Source organism: Acinonyx jubatus, chromosome X, assembly GCF_027475565.1.
Source record: "Acinonyx jubatus isolate Ajub_Pintada_27869175 chromosome X, VMU_Ajub_asm_v1.0, whole genome shotgun sequence".
Taxonomy (NCBI): domain Eukaryota; kingdom Metazoa; phylum Chordata; class Mammalia; order Carnivora; family Felidae; genus Acinonyx; species Acinonyx jubatus.
In genome coordinates this window covers 119,100,596-119,119,119 of record NC_069389.1, presented here as the reverse complement: position 1 = coordinate 119,119,119, position 18,524 = coordinate 119,100,596, and positions in this window count along the sequence as shown.

The following is an 18,524-nucleotide window of genomic DNA, read 5'->3' as shown; positions in this document are numbered from 1 at the left end:
ATAGCAGCACACCAGGCTTTCCACAGCTGCTGGAGATCATATGCTCCCTCTCTACACCCACAGCCAGATGGGGTTCATCTGAGGACTCTGCATTAGCTTCTTGGCAGCTTTCAGCTGCTTTTGCCCGCATAAAAGTGTTTTCTGGTTTGTGCCTATGTCTTTGAGTGGGAGGGGATCCTAGCAATTCTTCATTCAGGCAAAATTCTTTTTCGTAAAGGATTCTTCTCAAATTGTATAAGGTATAGGCAAAACAAACCATGGAACCACTCCTGGAAAAATGGTTTGATTGTTTTTTCTGTGTCCCTTTTAACTATATTGTGTCTTGTTTATTTTCACTTTTTAGTGGTTTTAACCTTTTAGTCTCTTAAATGGAGCTTAATTCCAAAACCAGCCAGTATCAAAGAAGGAAGTTGAGTTGCCTGTTTATTCATCCTTGCATTCATTCATTCACAAATATTTGTTGAATCTCTTCTATGTGTCAGATGCTGGCACAGAGGTGAAAAGAGGGCCAGGGTTTCTACACTCATGGAGCTTCCATTCTGATGGGGGGAAATAGATAAACAGTAGTTGTACCAATAAATGTAAAATTGCAACAGTGGCAAGTTCTCCAAGTGAAAGATCCATAGACTCTGAACAGCCTATAAATAAGGGGTTTGTCCTGGCCTGAAAATTGGGAAGAGGTTTAGGAGTAAGTACTTGCTTCATCAAATCTTCTAGGTCCTCAAGGATCTTCCTCCAGTCACCTTTAGGTGCTAGGCCTGGCCTCAAAGACAATTCTGTGGGGACAGATGTCAGTTTTACAAAAACCATCACTGTCTTTGGCAAGCCAGGGCGATGGCCATATAGCAAGAACATGAAGCGGCTTATAGGAGACATCAGCTGTTGATTATGTATGCATTACACACCTGACATTCCATCTGATGACAACTTGAATCAAACCCGTGGGAATGTTCATTTTCCGTGGGAATGTGGGCCCTTCTATGGTACTCACTTATAGTCTCAACTACTAACTACCCTCCTAAATCTCCTTGATTCTGATTTAGCAGACTTCCACCTTGACCTCACCATGGAGGCCATCTAATATGGTAGAAAGAAAATATTCTTTTCAGTTAAACAGGACTGGGTTCAGATCGTGGTTCTGCAACTTCCAAGTATGTTCTTGAACAAGTTATTTAACTTCTCCGAGCAATTTTTAAGTGTACAATTCACTGGTTTATAGTAAGTTTACTGTGTTGTACAACCATCACTATAATTCAGTTTTAGAATATTTTCATCATACTTTCCCCATCTATTAAAGAAGAAGAATAACCATATTAAATGGTTTTTAGCAGGATAAAATGAGATCTTTATAAAGTTAGATATTTCTGTGCTTGTAACACATAAAATGTTCAAAATTGGTATGAAAGGTGACTTCAGCAAAATGTCAGAATAAGGAACTTTAAAATTCTGCCCCTCCAGAAAAGCAATTTAAAAATGGCAAAAACTGTAAGAATCAACTTTTTTGGAGCTCTGGGAGTTAAATAAAGATTTGTAGCAACTCAAGGGGCACTTATTTTTAAAAATACACAACTGAATCTCAGTAAGAACAGCAAACTTTATGGTATTTTCCTTTACCCGAGTTCTATCCCTCACTATCCAACTCAGAGGTGGCCTTGAAAATAACAGCCCACATTCCTGATTCTGGAGAGAACAGAACAGATTTAATTTGCAAAGAATTATTATTTCATCTGTCTGATGGCTCCCTGGAAGACCTACTCAAAAGCCCTGTCTTTATTTCACCTGATTCAAAAGTCACCCAGTCCTAAAGTTGCTACCCTGGAGGCTTATGTCAAAAACATTTACAGGAAAATATTTTAGTTTTTGCTGAGTGAGGCAATGGATAATGATTGGAACAAGAGACTAACCAAAAAGGTTAGAAGAAAGGCTGGGAATAAGATGTCTATAAGGGCTGAATAAAGCTCAAAAAATTGAGATTATTCAGTTTTAGGAAAATAAAGAAAAATGAATGAAGGAAAATGAGCAGGGCCTCAGAGACCTGTGGGACACCATCAAATCTGCCAACATATGAATAATGGAAGTCTCAGAAGAAGAGGACTGAGACAAAGGAGGAAAAAGAATATTGGAATAAATAATGGCTGAAAATTTGCCCAATTTTAGGAAAAACATTAATCTGTACTTCCAAGAGATGCAATGAATTCCAAGTAGGATAAGCTTCAGGGGATTCAATCATACCTGGACACTTCATAAGCAAACTGTTGAAAGACAGATAAATTCTTGAAAGCAGCAAGAAAGAAATGACTCATTTCAGCAAGAAAGAAAGTGACCCACACACAAGAGATCCTCAATAAAATTAACAGGTGATTTCTCATCAGAAACTAAGTAGGCAAGAAGATAGTGGGATGACATATTAAAGGTACACAAAGAAAAAGACCTTTCAACTAAGAATTCTATATCTAGGAAAACTATCATTCAAAAACAAAGGAAAAATGAAAACATTTCGAGGCAAATCCTAAGAGTCCATTGCTAGAAGATCTGCCCAACAAGCAATTCTTAAGTCCTTTGGGTTTAAATGGGAGGATACTGAATAGTGGTAACTTCTGTCCACATGGGAAAAAAGAGCACCATTAAAGGTAACTACATAGGTAAACATAAAAGACAGTATAAATGTGTATTTTATTTGTAACTCTCTTTTTTATCCCTATTTTATTTAAAAGACAATTGCATAAAGTAATAATTATAAATTTATGTTGGTGGGCACACAGCTTATAAAGGTGTAATTTGTGACAATAACAGCATAATGTGGACATTTGGAGCTGTATAGATACAAACCTTTTGCATACTCTTGAAGCTGAGTTGGTATTAATCTGAACAAGATCTTCCTAAATTAAGGTCCATTTTTAACCTGATTAAAATGGCACACTAAAGAATATCTACCACAAAAGAAGAGAGTAATGGAGGAAATTAGGACCTAAAAGTTATATATAGAAACCAAGTAGCAAATTGGCAAAGCTATGTTCTTTATTTGCAGTTACATTAAATGTAAATATATTAAACTCTCCAATTAAAAGGCAGACATTGGCATATTTTTTTTAAGTCATCCAACTACAGTAGTTCTCTCTTATCCATGGTTTCACTTTTTGTAGTTTCAGTTACTTCTGGTCAGCTGCACTCCCAGAAGTAGATGATCCTCTTTCTGACATAATGTCAAAAGGTCAGTAATAGCCTAATGCTACATTACACTGCCTACGTCATTTACCTCATTTCATCTCATCTTGTAGGCATTTTATCATCTCACATCTCACATTGTAACATCTCACATAATCAAGAAGGAAAAGAATGAGTACAATACAATAAGATATTTTGAGAGAGAGAGACCACATTCACATAACTCTTATTATAGTATAGTTATAATTACTCTATTTTATTATTAGCTATTGTTAATCTCTTACTATGCCTAATTTATAAATTAAACTTTATCATAAGTATGCATGTGTAGGAAAAAAACAGTATATATATACCCAGTGGATGCCTGAAACAGCAAATAGTTCAGTACTTAGGTGTCTTAGAATGTATCCCCCTTAGATAGGGAAGGACTACTGTATATGTGGTCTGTAAGAGATGTTAGATTCAAAAACACAAATAGGTTGAAAGTAAAAGGATGGAAAAAAATAAACTATGCAAATGGTAAACAAAAGAAAGCCTAGGTGGCTATAGTAATATCAAATACTTTAAGGAAAAAAAGTTCCTAGAGACAAAAAAGGACATTTTATAATGATAAAGGATCAATTCTATCAAGAAGGTGTTGGCAATGTATGTGTACAAATTAAGTAACCTAGAAACATGAGCAAGTTTTAGAAAGATATAAACTATCAAAACTGACTCAAGAAGAAATAGAAAATCTGAATATAGCCAGGGCACATAGGCAGGATAAAGAAATAAAAAGCTTCCAGATTGGAAAGGAAATAGGGAAATACTTGTATTTGCTAATGACATGGTCTCATATAGAAAATCCTAAGGAATTCACACAAAAATCTTCAATGAATCAATCAATAAATCAATGAATTTAGCGAAGTTGCAGGATACAGGATCTGTTTACAAAAACCTGTTGTCTTTTTATACACTGGGGATGAACAATCTGAATATGAAATTAAAACAATTCCATTTACAATAGCATCAAAAAGAATAAAATACTTAAGAATAAGTTATACCAAAGGAGTATAAGACTTGTTCGCTGAAAACTGCAAAACGTTGTTGAAAGAAATTTAAGAAGTCTTAAATAAATGGAAAGATGGCCATGTTCATGGACAGGAAGATTGATATGGTTAAGATGACAATATTGCTCAACCATCAAAAAGAATGAAATCTTGCCATTTGCAACAACGTGGATGGAGCTAGAATGTATTACACTAAGCAAGATAAGTGAATCAGAGAAAGACAAATATAATTTCAATCATATGTGGAATTTAAGAAACAAAATAGATAAACATATGGGGGAGGAAGAAGAGCAAGGGAAACAAACCACAAGAGACTCTTGAGAACAAACAGGGTTGATGGAGGGAGGTGGGTGGGGGATGGGCTAGAGGGGTGATGGGCATTAAGGAGGGCACTTGTGATGAGCACTGGGTGTTATATGTAAGTGATGAATCACTGAATTCTACTCGTGAAACCAATATTGCATTGTATGTTAACCAACTAAAATTTAAATTTAAAAAAGATGGTAACACTCCCCATATTGATGTATAGATTCAATGCAATTCCCGTTAAATTCAGATCTTTTGCAGAAATGGACAAGCAGATTCTAAAATGTATAGAAGGGTACCTCAGCAGCCAAAACAATCTTGTAAAAGAAGAACAAAGTTGGAGGACTCACATTTCCTGATTTAAAAACTTAACTACAAAACATCATTAATCAAGACAGTGTGGTACTAGCATAAGGATAGACATAGATCAATGGAATAGAATTGAGAGTCCAGAAATAAGCCCTTACATTTATGGTCAATTGATATTTGAGGAGGGTGGCAAGAAAATTCAATGGTGAAAAATAGCCCTTTCAAGAAATGGGATAACTGGATATCCACAGGGAAAAACATGAATGTGTACTGGTACTTCACACCATATATGAGTATTAATTCAGAATTGATCAAAGATATAAATGTAAAACCTAAACCTATAAAACTTTTAGAAGAAAATATAGGCATAAGTATTTGTGACCTTGCACTAGGCAATGATTTCTTAGATATGACACCAAAAGCACAAGCAACCAAATCATAGATAAAAATTAGACTTCATCAAGAGCAAAACTTTTGTGTATCCAAGTACACTATGAATCAAGTGAAAAGACAATGTACAGAATGGAAGAAAATATTTTCCAACAATATATTTAAAAGGGATTTGTATCCAGAATAGAATTTAACAACAAAAGACAACCAAATCAATAAATGGGCATATGAATATTAATAGACATTTCTTCAAATGACCGCGAAATACAGGAAAAGATGCTCAACATCTTTAGTCATTAGGGAAATGCAAATGAAAACCATAATTAGACACCACTTAACACTCACTGGGAAGGCTATATTTTTTTTTAAAAAGGGAAAACACAAGTATGGGTAAGGATGTGGAGAAATTGGAACCTTCATACATTACCGATGGGAATATAAAATGGTACACCTGCTGTGGAAATCAATTAGGCAGTTCCTCAAAAAGTTAAACATAGAGTTACCTTGTGACCCAGAAATTCTACTTTTAAGTATATATCCAAGGAAAATGAAAACATATGTCCACACAAAATGTGTATGCAAATTTGTATGCAGAGTAGCATTATTGATAATAGACAAAAAGCAGAAACTACTGCAATGTTCATGCAATGGATTATTATTCAGCCATAAAAAGGAATGAAGTACTGATCCATGCTATACCATGGGTGAACCCTGGAAACATTGTAATAAATAAAAGAAGCCAGTCACAAAAGTCCACATATTATATGACTCCATTTACATTAAGTATCCACAATACGCAAATCCATAGCGACAGAAGATAGATTAGTGGTTGCCAGGGGCTGGAGGTGGGGAGGGAAATGGGAAGTGATTGCTAACAGGAAAGGTGTCTTTTGGAGAAGGGGTAATGAAAATGTTCTAGAATTATATAGTGGTGATGCTTGCATGACATTGTACATACTAAAAGACGCTGAATTGTGCATTTTTACATGGTTAATTTTATGTGAATTTTTATATACTTTATTTTTAGAGAAATTTTAGGTTCATATCAAGATTAAGCAGAAAGTACAGAGATTTCCCTTATATTCCCTGTCCCCCCACCCCAAACACACACAACCTCCTCCACTATCAGTGTCCCCCACCAGAGTGGTACATTTGTCACCATTGATGAACTTACACTGACACATACATATGTATATGTATATGTATATGTATATGTATATGTATATGTATATGTATACAGGGCTAAGAATCCTCTGTGCTCTGCTGATTCATCCCTCCCTTCCTTCTAATCCCTGACAATCACTCATCCTTTTACTGTCTCTATAGTTTTGCCTTTTCCAGAATGTTGTATAGTTGAAACCATATAGTGTATAGCCTTTTGAGACTGGCTTTTTTCACTTAGTAAGTCATGTGAAGTTTATCTCAGTTTATCTCAAGAAAAATTTGCAAAAAAGAAGGGTGGGAAGAATTATTGTAATTTCATGGTGTTGGTAGTTACTATTAACAAAACTCTTAGGAATAATTTTTAATTAAACATTTTTCGAGGGACCACAATATGCATGGAATAATGCATGTAAATGTAAATAAGGCAAGGTAGCTCAAGGTACTTATAGTTCAGTAGGGGGGAAAGACACAGAAACAGGAATTAAAATATCAGTCATTCATCAAATATTTCTTGGGTGGCTCTTAAGAGCCAAGCATGTATAATGTGGCAAGTGTGGTGATGGGGATGTCCATGGGGCATTATGGTAGCACGGTGTGGGGGAAGAGGCAGAGAACCTCTATCAGATTCAACCAGTGGTGGGGTCAGTCCCAGACATGACACTGGGATGATTAAGGACATACTGGAACATGTCTGAAGCAGAGGGTCCAGGACAGAGCGGGTGCGTGAGGTCATGAGCTAACAGAGCATATTGAAGTATCTGAGGATACTTAGTCCAGAAAAGAGAGGGATCAGTGAGACTTAGTTGTTTTTCACTAATTGTACCATTCCCATTGGGGAGGCTGAACAGGGAGCAATCCCAAAGGGTCAGGTCCACAGGGCCAAGGTGAGGGGTGGCACAGGATGGCACTAGGAATAGGTGTGATGAGTGGTCCTGGTGGATGGACCCAAAGAGTAAGGACCAAAGGGCAGTTCTAAAAGGAGAGAGGGCTAAGGCCAAAGCAGAAAACAAGTCCAAAACAGGGCAATAAGGTTTAGGGCAAGGAGGGAAATGGGAGCCAAGGTACAAAGCCAAACAGGGATCAAACACAGGGGAAGTGAGGGGAAGGATTTAGGAGTGAGGGGAGCAAAGTGATTAAGCCTGCATGATGTGGAGGCAAATTGCCTACATTTGCATTTTGCCTCTGCTGCTAGCTAGTTTAATGACTGTGAGCAAGTTACTTAACTCCTTTGTAGTTCAGTTTCCTCATCTGTAAAATGGAGATAGAAATAGTACCTATTGAATAGGGTATTGTAAATCAATATACATAAAGCATTTGACACTTGGGAATATGTCATGTTAGCTATTATTATAGCTTATGTTTTACATGCTCCTGAGGTATGTTTGTGTTAGTAAGCTGAGATCACCTAAAGAGACTAAGACAAAATTTCAGCTCACTTCTCAGCCTGGAGGGGTACTGGACTTGTTTTATGAGGTTCCCCAAGGATACCATTTTGACTCCGTAGCTAGGAGGAAGGCTTCTATGCTCTTGCCATTCTTATCACCAGGCACAGTGAGCCTGTGCCATCACTGAGAACTGCCCAGACACTTGGAGTGAAGGAGTTGTGCCTATGAGGGACTCAGGGCTTGAAGGAGTAACCTCAAAGAGAACCTTGGGACTGACATTTGACTGCAAATTTCTTTTTTCCCTCCCAGCAACAGTTCTACCAATAGAGATTCCTCTAGAAGGCCGACTTCCTCCAAGATTATAAATCCACTTTCACAAAGTCCTTCTGGAATCTGAAGGTTACCAATGAAATTGGAGTTGGAGCAGGGATCACAGTGACCGAGTAGGAGAATCTGTTAACTGTGGTCGATTCAGAGGAACACTCCTCAAGTATTCCAGACTGCCGCAATGGGAATACCTGAAGAATTGTACTCAATGAATGCTTGGATCAACCCTCCAGAGATTTGGAGTTAATTCTTTTCCGGGGTGGATTCTGGCCATGGTGTGTTTTAAAAGCTCCCCAGGTGATTCTAATGTGCAATTGGATTGAGAACCAACGAACTAAAGATAATGGCAGAGCAAGAGCAGGTGACCTAGACCAAATTGACAACCTGGGAGCTTCTATAGTTTCCATTTCCTTCCTTCACCGCTCATTCATGTGGCATGCATGACACTGTCCCAGAGCAGTAACCCAGCAGCCTGGATGCATGGGCAGGCCGACACCACTAAGCTTCAGACACATATGAGCCTCTAACCACAGAATGGATATGGAAGTGTGGGATTTCCACAGGCAATATCTGCAGCAGAGAGCAGGAGGCTTGATGGGTGCTTCCATGGAGACAGTGGTTTTCAGGATTAGCTATTTGAGAGGGCAGATCATGAACTTATAATATTAATTTGCAAAAGGATTTGTTTTGCTGAATTCATTTATTTTGTGTGATTTGCCTTAAGAATGTTTTAATGTGTTTGCGACAGACAAGACTATTTTAATTTATTAGGCATATAATTGGTTTGGATGGTCAAATGAAGTTTGATTGTCTGATATGGCATCATATGGCCATAATCCGATTGCCACAATCTTCACAAATGCTGATGTGATATATGTATAGAACCATCAGCTACCAATCTTATAAACATGAGCAAATGGACAACCGCAGAATTCTGGCCTCCAATCTACAAAAGCATAAAGCATACCAACTTTCTAAGCCAAGAAAAAACAACACATGACTTGCCAAAATTCACAAAATTGACACTCTGTGACTTCTACAAAATTATGCTAAGGATTTGGCCCCAAATCATCAGAATTCAAGATGATGGAAGACCCATCTGAAATTTGCTGCTGGCAGCTCTTTTAAAAATGTTTGCAATATGGTTGAGGGTGCCTTGCCAATGTACCACAAATTTCCTAGTCAAAGAGGCATATGGACAAATGAAAGTCCCCTCTACCATCTCAGCAAGAGATTAGCCTATCAAAATTCAGAATTACTTAGAGCCAGGCCACTTCTGTGATGGAATTATCCTTGAGTTTGGCTGTTGTGCACAGCAATTAGAATATGGGGAGCTTAATCTTCTTAGAGGAGATGTGCTGAAATAGTTGCTATTTCTGGCTATTGAAAGATGGCATGTGTGGGTGGGAAGGGCCATGATCTGGGTTCTATTTCTGAATCTGCCCATTTCTGTCTCTATATGTAAATTTGGAAGTCAGCCTTCTTCCATCCAGCAACCTGCAAGGAGTGTCTATGATGGGAAAAGTGTTGGAGGTTCAAAGGTAAATGTGATATTGCCATTGCCCTTGAAAGAGTCATAGTCCAGCAGTAAGAATAGGCATATAGATCAATGTAACAGAATAGAGTGTCTAGAACTTAATACCCTTCTATACTGTTCTCCACCACTAATGTTTTGCCTTCTGGAGAATGTCATATAAACCAGTGATACCTTTAAGATTCACCCAAGTTGGTATCTGTATCATCAGTTGATTCCTTTTCATTGCTGTGTAGTGTTCCACCACGTGGATGTACCACAATTTGTTTACCTAATGAGGGACATTTAGATGGCTTCCAATTTGTGATTGTAAATAAAGCTATTTTAAGCATAGATATACATGGACATAAATTCTACATGGACATAAATTCATGGACATATGTCCATTCTACATGGACATAAATTCATGGACATATGTATGGACATAAATTCTACTTTCTCTGGTAAAAATGCCCAAGAATGCTGTTGGTAGGTCATATGGTTAGTGCATGTTTAACTTTACATAAAAAAAAAAAAACAACTGCCAAACTGTTGTCAGAGTGGCTGTACCATTTTGAACTCTGTCCAACAATGTAAGAGAGTTCCGTTGCTTAGCATGCTCACCAAATACTTCATTTGTCAGTATTTTTTATCGTAGACGCCTTGATAAGTTTGTGGTGATATCTCATTGTGGTTTTAATTTACATTTCCCTCAAGGCTAATCATGCTGAACATCTTTCTATGATGCTGAACATCTTTCCATGTACATATTTGCCATCCATCTATACCCTTTGGTGAAGGGTCTATTGAGGTCTTTCTCTCATTCTCTAATTAGATTGGTTGTTTTCTTATTGTTGAGTTACTGTTGAGTTTCTTCATATGTTCTCAGTACAAGTCCTTTATCAGGTATGTGATTTTTAAAATGTTTTTTCCCAGTCTTTAGATGGTCTTTTAATTTTATTATAGTCTCTTTTACATAGCAGAAGTTTTCATTTTTGATGAAGTCCAGTTTGTTAATTTTTCCTTTATGGATCAGTCCACTAATGTCATGTCTAAGAACTAACTGCCTAACTTCAGGTTAAGGAAATTTTTTTCTTTTTCTTTTTCTAAATGTTTTATAGTGTTATGTTTTACATGATTGATTATACAGTTAATATTTTTTATAAAGTGTGAGGTTAGGGAGAGTGAGGTTTTTAGATTTTTTTGTGTGGGCTTTTTCTCCCCCTATACATGTCAAAATTTTTCAATACCATATGTTGAAAAGACTATCTTTCTTCTGTCAAAAATCAATTGAATGTATTTGTGAGGGTCATTCTCTGGGCTCTTCAGGTCCATTAATTCATGTGTCTATCCCTCTGCCAATACCATGCTGTCTTGATTATTGTAGCTATATAGTAAGTTATAAAATTGGATAGTGTGAGTCTTCCAACTTTATACCTTCAAAATTGTTTAGAACATTCTAGTTTCTTTTCCCTTTCAGATAAATTCTAGAATCAGCTTGTGTATACATACAAAAAATCCTGCTGGGAACTTTATTGGGATTGCATTAAATTGGTAGAACAAGTTTGGAAAAATTGACACTGTATGCTGAGCCTTCCAATCCATGAATACAGTTTGTCTATTTATGTAGGTTGCCTTTCATTTTTTTTATTAGTGTTTTGTAATTTTCAGCATACCCATTCTGTACATGTTTTGTTAGATTTATTCCCAAGTATTTCAGACTTTTGAGATATTGGAAATTGTGTATTTAAAAAAGTTTTGGTTTCCAACTGTTCATTGCCAGTGTATAGAAGTATGGTGAATTTTTGTGTGTTGATCTTGTATGCTGTGACTTTGATGAACTCACTTATTAATTCTAGGAGTTTTTGGTAGATTCCTTGGGATTTTCTTTTCTTTTCTTTTTAAAATGTTTATTTAGTTGAGAGAAATAGCACAAAAAGGGGAGAGGGGAAGAGGGAGAGAGAGAGAGAATCCCAAGCGGGCTCTGCACTGACAGCACAGAGCCTGATGAGGGGTTCTATCCCACAAACTGTGAGATCATGACCTGAGCTGAAATCAAGAGTCAGATGCTTAACTGACTGAGCCACCCAGGCACCCCGATTCTTTGGGATTTTCTACATAAGCAATTATGTCATCTGCAAATAGGGACAATTTTATTTCTTCCATTCATTATCTGTATGCCTTTTAGTTCTTTTTCTTTCTTTATTGCACTAAAGCTTTCAATATGATGTTGAGTTAGGTATAGTGAAAGTGGACATTCTTGCCTTATTTCCAGCCTTAAGAGGAAGGCATCCAGTCTTTCACCATTGTGTGATGTTAGGTGAAGGTTTTTTGTAGATGCCCTTTATCAGTTGAGGAAGTTTTTATCATAAATGTGTACTGGAGTTTGTCAAATGATTCTTCTGCACCAACTGAAAAAAAATCATGTGTTTTTTATTTATACTGTTAATATTCTGGATTATATCTATTGATTATTGAATATTGAACCAACCTTGCAATTCCAGGATAAACCCCACGTGGTTGTGAAATGATTATTTTTACATATTGCAGAATTTGATTTACTAATATTTGAGAAGATGTATTCACGAAGAATATTGGTCAGTGCTTTTCTTGTAAAAATGTTGTCTGGTTTTGGTATCATGGTAATGATGGCCTCATAAAATGAGTTGGGAAGTGTTCTGTTTTCTTATTATTTTGGGAAAAGATTATGTAAAATGGGTTATAACTTCTATAAATGTTTGGTAGAATTCACCAATGAATCCATCTGGGAGTACTGATTTCTCTTTTGGAAGTTTTAAAAATATAGATTCAGTGTCTTTAATAGCCATAGGATTATTTAAATTATGTATTTCATATTTGGTAAATTTTGATAGTTTCTGATTCTCAAGGAATTGGTCCATTTTATCTAAGTTGTTGAATATATGTAGATAGAGTTGTTTATATGATTCCCTTATTTTCTTTGTATTATCTACAGGTCTGTAGGGATATTCCTTAATTTTGTTCCTGATATCGATATGTGTCTTCTTTTCTTCTTTGTCTTAATGGAAGGTTATGAATTTTATTGATCTTTTCATTAAACTTTGGGTTTCATTTTTTTCTATTATTTTAAATTTCATTGACTTTTGCTCTTATCTTCACTATTTTTTCTTTTGCTTGATTTAAAAAAATATCTTGAAGCAGAAACTTAGATTATTGACTTGAAAACTTTCTTCTTTTCTGAATAAGTGGTTAGTCCTATGCATTTTCTTCTATGCACTCTTAACAGCATGCCACAGATTTTGATACACTGTATTTTTATTCAGTAAAATATGTATATTTTTTTACTTCACTGAGACTTCCTTTTTGACCGATGGATTATTTTCAATTTGTTACCTTATTTCCAAATGTTTAAGGAATTCCCAGATATTATTTGATTTCTTGCTTATTCCCTCCCTTGGAACCAAAGCTCTTTCGAGTAGAGAAGAAGGTCTGTCTCTCTCAGGGTTTTAGTTGCCTGTGGGTTCCAGCTCCAGGGATTATAATTTGCCACTTGAATTCAAATACAGCAGATAAATTGTGAAGCTAGGATTTGAAACCAGACCTTTCTGATTCCAAAACTTGAAATCATCCTCAACTTTCCCCTTTTTTAAAAATACCTCACAGCTAGTTAGCAAACCATGTGAACTCTACTTTCAAAATATATCCAGAATCTGAACACCTCTCACCACCTGCACTGATACTACTGTGGTCCAAGCCGTCATCATCTCTGGCTCACCTGATTGCAATAGTCTCCTGGCTGGACTCCCTGCTTCCATTTTTACCCCACTCCGTTGAGTCTGTTCTCAGTATCACAGGCAGAGTGGACTTTTAAAACATAATCATGTTTCTTCTATCACTGAAAGTTTCCATCTCCTTCAAAGTAAAAGTTAAAGTCCTTACCAGGATCTATAAGGCTCTCCAGGGTCTGGTCCCTTGTCTGTCTGACTTCATCTGCTACAATTGTGTTAATTACCTTAACTTCAGCCACACTAGCCTCTGCTGTTCCTCTAACAAGTTGAGCATGTCCTGCTTTAAGGCCTTAGCAATTGAATTTTACTCAGCCTCGAATCCTCTTTCTTCAGATATCTGCTTGGTGTCCTCCTCCCTTCCTCATGTTTTTACTCAAATGTCACCTTTAAGGGAGGTCTCCCCTTTCTTAAACTCCTTATTTACCTTCTCTGCATGATTCTTCCCAGCAGCACTTTTCCCCAACTAACATACAATGTGATGGTTTATTGACTACATTTACTGGATGCCCAAACCCTCATTGGAAAATAAACTCCCATGAAGGCAAGGATCTTCATTTTGATCATTCCTCTATTCTCAGCATCTGTCACAATGCCTGATCTTTGGCGGATGCTCAAAAATATTTGTTGAATTATTAATGAATGAATGAATGAATGAATGAATTCTTACTACTCCTCGATGCCTCAGCAAAAATACTAGTTATCACTAATAAAGGATACTATTTATTAAGGATCAGCCACTCAGGTGCGATATGTACTTGATCTCATTTAGTCATCCAAATATCCCATAAGATAGGCTGTATAATCTATATTTTACAAAGGAAAGGGACTGCTAATAGATAAAGTACAAGGTGGCATAGAAGATAGTAACAGCAACCATTTACTGAACACCTACTACCAAGTACCAGCTATTATCCCAAGAGCTTATTATCCTCTATCTCATTTAGTCCTCCTAAACCTCTATAAAAATAGGTGTTATTATTATTCTAACTTTTCAAATGTGAAAACAGAGTCATAGATATTTTTGTTTTTTTTAATTATTTTTTAAAATTTATATCCAAGTTAGCATACAGCGCAATAGTGATTTCAGCTGTAGAATCCAGTGATTCATCCCCTAAGTATAACACCCAGTGCTCATCCCAACAAGTATCCTCCTTAATGCTCCTTACCCATTTATCCCAACCCCCACCCACAGCCCCTCCAGCAACCCTTAATTTGTTTTCTATATTTAAGAGTCTCTGATGTTTTATACCCCTCCCTGTTTTTATATTATTTTTGCCTTCCTTCCCTTATGTTAATCTCTTTTGTATCTTAAATTCCACATATCAGTGAAGTCGTATGATATTTGTCTTTCTCTGACAAATTTCGCTTAGCATAACACCCTCTAGTTCCATCCACATAGTTGCAAATGGCAAGATTTCATTATTATTGATTGCCGAGTAATACTCTATTTTGTGTGTGTGTGTGTGTGTGTGTGTGTGTGTGTGTGTGTGTGTATCCATTCATCTATTGATGGAAATTTGGGCTCTTTCTATACTTTGGCTATTGTTCATAGCACTGCTATAAACATTGGGGTGATTGTGCCCCTTCGAAACATTTACCTGTCTCCCTTGATGGATATGTTAGATGACTTGTTGAAGATCACACCGCTGGTTAAAAGTGGTCCTGGGATTCAAACCCAGGCAATGAACTTCAGGGCCCAGGCTCTTTTCCTCTATGTTCCAGTGTGATGTCAAGAAGTAGGAAGCCAGGGTGATGACTCCCAGCTCTCTGGCTTGAGCAGTTGGGAAGATGTTCATGCCATTTACTGAGGTGAACAAGACAGGAATAAATTTGGAGAAAGAAAAAAATCAAATTTAGTTTTAGCCATGCAAGATTCAAGATGCTTATGACACATCCAAGGGGTGATGTAAAGAGAACAGTTGAATCTGCAAATCTGTAACTCAGGGAAGAAATCTAGACTGAAGGTAGCAATATGGAAGCCATGAACAGAAAATTGGTATTTAAAGCCATCAGAATGGATGGGATCACAACCCCTTGTGTGTGTGGTATACACAGACATGTTGTAGCTAAAGGCTGACTGGGGAAAGAGAGAGTACCTCCCAAATGTATAACGAAGCTGCCCTTTGAGATGAGCGTGGACCCAGCCTGCAGGTGATATTCTGGCTACCTCCATGTTGACTTGGATATGGATCCTCTTTCTGTCAACATTGAAGACCACCTCCCATTTTTTCCAGCCATCTCTTAGGACCTCTAGTTTGAATTATCTGCATGTCAAAAACCCAGAGGAAGTTATTGATATTCAAGGTTGCCAGTTTTAGGAAATTCCTCCAAATTTTCAAAGCTTTATCCCTACATCATACCAGAGCTCCAGGAAGCTACAGACCTGGTCTTTATCACTCTGCTCCCCAATGGAATTGCCTTCCCAGAACTACAGCTTAACATTATATATTTGGATTTTCCTGAGGGTCCACATAATAGACACCACATGTGGACTATCAGGACATTTCTTGGGTAAAGCTTTATTATGTTGTGCAAGTTTCCTTAAGCAAAGACCTAGGCGATGTGTTTTTCTTAGAGTTGTGAAATAAGAAACAGGTTATCTTTCTTGACAGACTAGTCTAGTTGCATTCATGAGCTGCTGAACATACTGTAGATCATCAGCTATCTATCTTTGCCTTGTCTTCCAAGAACCTCAGAATCAAATTGTTGCTCACTTTTAAGTTTCTCTTCATCTGGGTCAGGAGTCAGAAACGGGGGCCCAAATGTTGCCTATAGATGAATTATGTTCAGCTAGCCTTGTGTTTAAAAATAATTACATGGCTTTTGGGGCACCTGGGTGGTTCAGTGGGTTAAGTGTCGACTCCTGATTTTGGCTCAGGTCATGAACTCCCTCAGCCTTCACCCTGAGAGTGCAGGGCCTACTTGGGATTCTGTATCTCAAAATCACTAATTAATTAGTTAATTAATTACATGGCTTTTAGATACACATACACACACATGCACACACAGAGTATGCATGTATATACAGAAGAATATATATATTCTTCAGTTCCTCTCCCAATTGTCTTACATCTGACCCAGTCCACATATTTATGCTACCTTCCTGGCCCCTATAGGCATCTGAGTTTGCAACCTCTGACCCAGATTTTCCAGTATAATCATTTTTTCCTCCCCTCAACTCCTTATTATTACTTGATCCTTCTGTTTTTTACTCTTGTTTAAACATTTTTGGTTTCATGGTATTTCCTCTAAAATATTGTATCTAGGCTGCCAAAATCCTTCTGGAGAAGTAAGTGGGGTATAAAGATATAAAAGCTCTACTTGTACCTCCACCTGCATTTGTATTTTCAGGCTAATGATTTAAGTGTTCGCTTTGATCACATTACCAAATGAAATGATATCAAAACTCACATTAAGTCTCAGTCAGCAAGCACATTCAAAGCTCATAGTTAAGGTTGGCCAGAGATCAGATGGATGTGGTTTCGAGTAAAGAGCATTCTTCTTAAGGATCCTATTATAAAGCTTGAGGGTGAAGAGTAAGATTTATCAGCTAGAGTGAGACCCTGTGCCTTTTGGAAAATGACAATTGGTGAAAATGTCGATAGGTCCTATGTCAAGGTGGGCCATCTCACTTCTTTTCCCCTGGACCTTTGGCAACTGTTTTCAATGCTAACCTGCATATCCAGGTTGGACCATCTGCCCCTCTTTTCCCCTGTGGGCATTTTTCTACCTTGCTTTAAAGGGCAAGAAAACAGAAAGCTGCTGTCAAATTAGTGAACTTTGTGAAGTGGGTAGTAAATAACCTCTGGATTAGGAGGCTAAAAGAAGGATTTAGAATGATTTGTGAGTCATTGATCTTGCCTCTTTCCAGTTACCAGGGATCAATCGGGGATTTATTTATAACATGTGTCCCACCCACTTCACATGTGCTTTTGAGGTGGCCAGGTCCAAACAGCTCCATGCTGGTAGGGACATTAGAGGTTATTTGGTCCAACCTGTAACTAATGTCTGAATACCTGGTGATTTTCTTCCAGCTTCTGTTTGAACGTCTCACATAGTAGCGAGTTAACTGCCTCATGAGGCATAGATTCCACTGTTGCACACTATAAATGCTGAGTGGTTCTTATGTCACATTAAAATCTGTGAAAAATCATGGAAAGAGCATTGGCTATGGGACAGGACAGAAATGAAATCAAGATCCGGTCTCCCCTCACTTGACTCTTGGCAAGTCACTTCGTCTCTCTGAGCCTCAGTTCTAGCAATTGTAGGGGGGGGGGAAAGGATAATCCTTTCTTTTTTGCAGCTCTGATGATACTTCATGGGATGGCCTTCTTGAGGAATAAGTGAGCCCATATATGAAAAGTATATGCCCATTGTGTGGAACAAGAAAGGAATTCAAAAATACTTGGTTTAAAATGCTTTAAATGTACTTTTAGCTCTTACTTTGGGAATCTAATGACTATATACAATCCCCTCTCCTTGTGGCGTCCCCACTAAAATAACTGAAAATACTGACTGTGCCCATCTGGAGCCATTGCGTCACTAGCTAAAACCCTGGCCATCCTTAAAGGCTTTTCCATGCTGGCAGTGCAGACCTTTCATTTCTCTGCTTGAGCTTCCGTGAACTTGCTCTACTTTGTCAGAGCAACCCCAAAAGTGGGGCCCAGCCAGGGTCGCCATGCATCATGCACAGAAACCTACTCGTTAGCCAGTGTTTCTCAGCTGCAGCTGCAGCCCTCACTTAGGAGACAACCCCTCTACAGAGCCCCCCCTTGCCTTGTTGAAAAGCTCTTCAGCCATACTGTGGTCTGATCGCAAAGAAGATGGCCTGGATCCTCAAGGGACGGACCACTTGCCAGCGTATCTTTAATTTTAATACTTCAATTATCCTCTAGTGCCTCTTTATGGTCACCATCACTTTCCACTAATTTCTTGATTATCCTGCCCAGGCAGTAGTAGAAGCCAATCTTCTTTCGAGTTCCTCATTTTCATATTCCTTAACTGTAATTAGCCTTTATCAGACTCCAGATACTTCGCACCAGAATCCAGTCTTTAAACTGCAGACCTACTGGAAAATGAGGGGCCGTGGTTCTAAGCAGCCCAGGACCTGGAGGCCCTGTGGAAATATGCTATTCACCACTGAAAGCCT